The 7,438-nt window shown below is 59.9% G+C and overlaps 1 protein-coding gene across 1 annotated transcript in view; it reads right to left on the bottom strand.

Moving 5' to 3' along the window:
- Positions 1–1,915, bottom strand: part of pi4kb (phosphatidylinositol 4-kinase, catalytic, beta) — a 48,904-nt gene extending 46,989 nt beyond the window's left edge. The window contains 1 exon segment of the mRNA NM_001102734.1: positions 1,849–1,915. The gene's annotated coding sequence lies outside the window, so the exon portion shown is untranslated.
- Positions 1,916–7,438: the final 5,523 nt, after the last annotated feature.

The following is a 7,438-nucleotide window of genomic DNA, read 5'->3' as shown; positions in this document are numbered from 1 at the left end:
CAGCACCAACCTTAATGCTCATAGGATACACACTGCCCCTCACTATACACCCCCCCCAGCACTAAGCTCATAGGATACACACTGCCCTCACTATACCCCACCCCCCCCCCAGCACTAAGCTCATAGGATACACACTGGCCTCACTATACACCCCCCCCCCAGCACACTAAGCTCATAGGATACACACTGCCCTCACTATACCCCCCCCCAGCACTAAGCTCATAGGATACCAACTGCCCTCACTATACACCCCCCCCCCAGCCACACTAAGCTCATAGGATACACACTGCCCTTCACTATACCCCCCCAGCACTAAGCTCATAGGATACACACTGCCTCACTATACACCCCCCCCAGCACTAAGCTCATAGGATACACACTGCCCTCACTTATCACCGCCCCACCCCCCCAGCACTAAGCTCATAGGATACACACACTGCCCTCCACTATACCCCCCCCCCCAGCACTAAGCTCATAGGATACACACTGCCCTCACTATACCCCCCCCCCCCCAGCACTAAGCTCACATAGGATACACACTGCCCTCACTATACACCCCCCAGCACTAAGCTCATAGATACACACTGCCTCACTATACCACCCCCCCCCCCGAGCACTAAGCTCATAGGATACACACTGCCCTCACTATAACCCCCCCCCAGCACTAAGCTCATAGGATACACACTGCCCTCACTATACACCCCCCCCCCCAGCACTAAGCTCATAGGATACACACTGCCCTCACTATACCCCCCCCCCCAGCACTAAGCTCATAGGATACACACTGCCCTCACTATACACCCCCCCCCCCAGCACTAAGCTCATAGGATACACACTGCCCTCACTATACCCCCCCCCCCAGCACTAAGCTCATAGGATACACACTGCCCTCACTATACACCCCCCCCAGCACTAAGCTCATAGGATACACACTGCCCTCACTATACCCCCCCCCCCCAGCACTAAGCTCATAGGATACACACTGCCCTCACTATACCCCCCCCCCCCAGCACTAAGCTCATAGGATACACACTGCCCCTCACCTTAATACCCCCCCCACCCCCCCAGCACTAAGCTCATTAGGATACACACTGCCCTCACTATACCCCCCCCCCAAGCACTAAGCTCATAGGATCACACTGCCCTCACTATACCGCCCCCCTCCACTAGTACCCCCCTCCCCCCTGCAACAGCTCAATAGGATACACACTGCCCTCACTATAACCCCTCCCCCCAGCACTAAGCTCATAGGATACACACTGCCCTCACTATACCCCCCCCCCCCCCCCAGCACTAAGCTCATAGGATACACACTGCCCTCACTATACCCCCCCCCCAGCACTAAGCTCATAGGATACACACTGCCCTCCACTATACCCCCCCCCAGCACTAAGCTCAATAGGAATACACACTGCCCTCACTATACCCCCCCCCAGCACTAAGCTCATAGGATACACACTGCCCTCACTATACCCCCCCCCAGCACTAAGCTCATAGGATACACACTGCCCTCACTATACCCCCCCCCCCCAGCACTAAGGCTCATAGGATACACACTGCCCTCACTATACCCCCCCCCCCCCCCCAGCACTGAGCTCATAGGATACACACTGCCCTCACTATACCCCCCCCAGCACTAACCTCATAGGATACACACTGCCCTCACTATACCCCCCCCCAGCACTAACCTCATAGGATACACACTGCCCTCACTATACCCCCCCCCCCCAGCACTAAGCTCATAGGATACACACTGCCCTCACTATACCCCCCCCAGCACTAACCTCATAGGATACACACTGCCCTCACTATACACAGACAGTAGGACACACAGAAGGCGGTCGGTACCTCCATTACGTCTCCGGATTCAGCGGTCACAGAGGCCGGTCCCAGCCCCATCCCGAGCTCCTCTCACCGGGACCATAGAGCCGCGCAGCGCTGGGCGGACTGGACACCATAGAGACGCGGCCGCCCCAGTGACAGCGCTGGAACCATAAAAAGTGGAGCCGGCCAGAGCGCCCTGGAAACTCACCATAGAGAGGAGTCACTGGTAGGAAGGGACAGGGCTGGAAGGCTGGAGGTCTGCAGGTCTCTACCGTGTACCGTCTGTGCTTGGCGCCCCCTACTGTTTGTTACTGGTTTAATACACAACAAGGTACTGAGACATCATATACTCATGTGTAACGTTATTATTGTGTATATTATTGTGCTTAGATTTACTTGGTATTAATACTGTACCACAGAGTATTATTAATCTAATCCTCACAGCAGCTATACCTGTACCTCCATGTAACTCCTCCATAACATTATTAGCATCTTGTGGGCCCAAACTAGATTTACAGCCTCACAGGTCTCTCCCTCATGGGCACAGAGCCCCCCAACCCTCACAGCTCTCTCCTTCATGGGCACAGAGCCCCCCAACCCTCACAGCTCTCTCCTTCATGGGCACAGAGCCCCCCAACCCTCACAGCTCTCTCCTTCATGGGCACAGAGCCCCCCAACCCTCACAGGTCTCTCCCTCATGGGCACAGAGCCCCCCAACCCTCACAGCTCTCTCCCTCATGGGCACAGAGCCCCCCAACCCTCACAGCTCTCTCCCTCATGGGCACAGAGCCCCCCAACCCTCACAGGTCTCTCCTTCATGGGCACAGAGCCCCCCAACCCTCACAGCTCTCTCCCTCATGGGCACAGAGCCCCCCAACCCTCACAGCTCTCTCCCTCATGGGCACAGAGCCCCCCAACCCTCACAAGTCTCTCCCTCATGGGCACAGAGCCCCCCAACCCTCACAGCTCTCTCCCTCATGGGCACAGAGCCCCCCGACCCTCACAGGTCTCTTCTTCATGGGCACAGAGCCCCCCAACCCTCACAGGTCTCTCCCTCATGGGCACAGAGCCCCCCGACCCTCACAGGTCTCTCCCTCACGGGCACAGAGCCCCCCGACCCTCACAGGTCTCTTCTTCATGGGCACAGAGCCCCCCAACCCTCACAGCTCTCTCCTTCATGGGCACAGAGCCCCCCAACCCTCACAGGTCTCTCCTTCATGGGCACAGAGCCCCCCTACCCTCACAGGTCTCTCCCTCATGGGCACAGAGCCCCCCAACCCTCACAGCTCTCTCCTTCATGGGCACAGAGCCCCCCAACCCTCACAGCTCTCTCCCTCATGGGCACAGAGCCCCCCAACCCTCACAGCTCTCTCCCTCATGGGCACAGAGCCCCCCAACCCTCACAGGTCTCTCCTTCATGGGCACAGAGCCCCCCAACCCTCACAGGTCTCTCCTTCATGGGCACAGAGCCCCCCTACCCTCACAGGTCTCTCCCTCATGGGCACAGAGCCCCCCAACCCTCACAGCTCTCTCCTTCATGGGCACAGAGCCCCCCAACCCTCACAGCTCTCTCCTTCATGGGCACAGAGCCCCCCAACCCTCACAGGTCTCTCCTTCATGGGCACAGAGCCCCCCGACCCTCACAGGTCTCTCCCTCATGGGCACAGAGCCCCCCGACCCTCACAGGTCTCTCCCTCATGGGCACAGAGCCCCCCGACCCTCACAGGTCTCTCCCTCATGGGCACAGAGCCCCCCAACCCTCACAGCTCTCTCCTTCATGGGCACAGAGCTCCCCAACCCTCACAGGTCTCTCCCTCATGGACACAGAGCCCCCGACCCTCACAGGTCTCTCCCTCATGGGCACAGAGCCCCCCGACCCTCACAGGTCTCTTCTTCATGGGCACAGAGCCCCCCAACCCTCACAGGTCTCTCCTTCATGGGCACAGAGCCCCCCGACCCTCACAGGTCTCTCCTTCATGGGCACAGAGCCCCCCGACCCTCACAGGTCTCTCCTTCATGGGCACAGAGCCCCCCGACCCTCACAGCTCTCTCCTTCATGGGCACAGAGCCCCCCGACCCTCACAGCTCTCTCCTTCATGGGCACAGAGCCCCCCAACCCTCACAGCTCTCTCCTTCATGGGCACAGAGCCCCCCAACCCTCACAGGTCTCTCCTTCATGGGCACAGAGCCCCCCAACCCTCACAGGTCTCTCCTTCATGGGCACAGAGCCCCCCGACCCTCACAGGTCTCTCCTTCATGGGCACAGAGCCCCCCGACCCTCACAGGTCTCTCCTTCATGGGCACAGAGCCCCCCCGACCCTCACAGGTCTCTCCTTCATGGGCACAGAGCCCCCCGACCCTCACAGCTCTCTCCTTCATGGGCACAGAGCCCCCCAACCCTCACAGCTCTCTCCTTCATGGGCACAGAGCCCCCCAACCCTCACAGCTTTCTCCTTCATGGGCACAGAGCCCCCCGACCCTCACAGGTCTCTCCTTCATGGGCACAGAGCCCCCCAACCCTCACAGGTCTCTCCTTCATGGGCACAGAGCCCCCCAACCCTCACAGGTCTCTCCTCCATGGGCACAGAGCCCCCCAACCCTCACAGGTCTCTCCCTCATGGACACAGAGCCCCCCAACCCTCACAGGTCTCTCCCTCATGGACACAGAGCCCCCCGACCCTCACAGGTCTCTCCCTCATGAGCCCCCCTACCCTCACAGGTCTCTCCCTCATGAGCCCCCAAACCCTCACAGGTCTCTCCCTCATGGACACAGAGCCCCCCAACCCTCACAGGTCTCTCCCTCATGGACACAGAGCCCCCCTACCCTCACAGGTCTCTCCCTCATGAGCCCCCCAACCCTCACAGGTCTCTCCCTCATGAGCCCCCCAACCCTCACAGGTCTCTCCCTCATGGGCACAGAGCCCCCCGACCCTCACAGGTCTCTTCTTCATGGGCACAGAGCCCCCCAACCCTCACAGGTCTCTCCTTCATGGGCACAGAGCCCCCCAACCCTCACAGGTCTCTCCTTCATGGGCACAGAGCCCCCCGACCCTCACAGGTCTCTCCCTCATGAGCACAGAGCCCCCCGACCCTCACAGGTCTCTCCCTCATGAGCCCCCCAACCCTCACAGGTCTCTCCCTCATGGACACAGAGCCCCCCAACCCTCACAGCTCTCTCCCTCATGGACACAGAGCCCCCCTACCCTCACAGGTCTCTCCCTCATGAGCCCCCCAACCCTCACAGGTCTCTCCCTCATGAGCCCCCCAACCCTCACAGGTCTCTCCCTCATGGGCACAGAGCCCCCCGACCCTCACAGGTCTCTCCTTCATGGGCACAGAGCCCCCCGACCCTCACAGCTCTCTCCTTCATGGGCACAGAGCCCCCCAACCCTCACAGCTCTCTCCTTCATGGGCACAGAGCCCCCCAACCCTCACAGCTCTCTCCTTCATGGGCACAGAGCCCCCCCGACCCTCACAGCTCTCTCCTTCATGGGCACAGAGCCCCCCGACCCTCACAGGTCTCTCCTTCATGGGCACAGAGCCCCCCAACCCTCACAGGTCTCTCCTTCATGGGCACAGAGCCCCCCAACCCTCACAGGTCTCTCCTCCATGAGCACAGAGCCCCCCAACCCTCACAGGTCTCTCCCTCATGGACACAGAGCCCCCCAACCCTCACAGGTCTCTCCCTCATGGACACAGAGCCCCCCGACCCTCACAGGTCTCTCCCTCATGAGCCCCCCTACCCTCACAGGTCTCTCCCTCATGAGCCCCCCAACCCTCACAGGTCTCTCCCTCATGGACACAGAGCCCCCCAACCCTCACAGGTCTCTCCCTCATGGACACAGAGCCCCCCTACCCTCACAGGTCTCTCCCTCATGAGCCCCCCAACCCTCACAGGTCTCTCCCTCATGAGCCCCCCAACCCTCACAGGTCTCTCCCTCATGGGCACAGAGCCCCCCGACCCTCACAGGTCTCTTCTTCATGGGCACAGAGCCCCCCAACCCTCACAGGTCTCTCCTTCATGGGCACAGAGCCCCCCAACCCTCACAGGTCTCTCCTTCATGGGCACAGAGCCCCCCGACCCTCACAGGTCTCTCCCTCATGAGCCCCCCAACCCTCACAGGTCTCTCCCTCATGAGCCCCCCAACCCTCACAGGTCTCTCCCTCATGAGCCCCCCAACCCTCACAGGTCTCTCCCTCATGAGCCCCCGAGCCTCACAGTAATCATCTTTATTTTTTTATTCCTTGTGCTTGTAACTGACTTGTGCCCATAGGAATGAGGCTGAAGAGAAACACAAGAGCTTACAATAACACTACAAATCCAGTCTTGGGACCAAAGTGCTGTCTGGGGTCAGTGACCCCTGTAACCAAATACCACTTATCATTTTAAGGTAAACAGTCCAAAAGCCACACAATAAATACATCTGAAAATGATCTCAACATGTCATAGTAAAATGTGGGATATAAACCTCAAAATTACTTTGCCTGATAATTCAAAAAGTTGCAGCAGTACTGGGGGGGGGGGGGGCACTAATCCCACACAATAGAATGTTTGGCCGTATCTCTGTTCCTGGGAGGCCTATTAATTCCAGCAGGGAGCTGGGAGAGTTGGTGTCTGTTGATAAAGTCCCACAGTAGGGGCATTTGGTTGCTACGGCCCTCAGGAGTGCGATGCTTTTGCTGGGGCAAGAGGGTAATTGGAGATGGATTTTACTTGCTTTGTCCCATAGAACATGGCACAGCAATGGCACACTAGCCAGCTTAGCAGTCTAACACTTGGCTAATACTGCACTAATAAGCAGGCATACAGGATTAACCAATCACAGTGCAGAGTCTAGTTTAGCCAGGCTTCTCCACCATAGCCGGGCCAAGGCTTCCCCACCATAGCCGGGCCAAGGCTTCCCCACCATAGCCGGGCCAAGGCTTCCCCACCACAGCCGGGCCAAGGCTTCCCCACCACAGCCGGGCCAAGGCTTCCCCACCACAGCCGGGCCAAGGCTTCCCCACCACAGCCGGGCCAAGGCTTCCCCACCATAGCTGGATCAGGCTTCCCCACCACAGCCGGGCCAAGGCTTCCCCACCACAGCCGTGCCAAGGCTTCCCCACCACAGCCGGATCAGGCTTCCCCACCACAGCCGGGCCAAGGCTTCCCCACCACAGCCGGGCCAAGGCTTCCCCACCACAGCCGGGCCAAGGCTTCCCCACCACAGCCGGGCCAAGGCTTCCCCACCACAGCCGGGCCAAGGCTTCCCCACCATAGCTGGATCAGGCTTCCCCACCACAGCCGGGCCAAGGCTTCCCCACCACAGCCGTGCCAAGGCTTCCCCACCACAGCCGGATCAGGCTTCCCCACCACAGCCGGGCCAAGGCTTCCCCACCACAGCCGGGCCAAGGCTTCCCCACCACAGCCGGGCCAAGGCTTCCCCACCACAGCCGGGCCAAGGCTTCCCCACCACAGCCGGATCAGGCTTCCCCACCATAGCCGGGCCAAGGCTTCCCCACCATAGCCAGGCCAAGGCTTCCCCACCATAGCCGGATCAGGCTTCCCCACCATAGCCGGGCCAAGGCTTCCCCACCATAGCCGGATCAGGCTTCCCCACCACAGCCGGGCCAA

The sequence above is a fragment of the Xenopus tropicalis genome, chromosome 8 (assembly GCF_000004195.4).
Source record: "Xenopus tropicalis strain Nigerian chromosome 8, UCB_Xtro_10.0, whole genome shotgun sequence".
Lineage (NCBI taxonomy): Eukaryota > Metazoa > Chordata > Amphibia > Anura > Pipidae > Xenopus > Xenopus tropicalis.
Note: the sequence above shows the minus strand (reverse complement) of the source record. Positions and strands in the feature narration are given on the sequence as shown.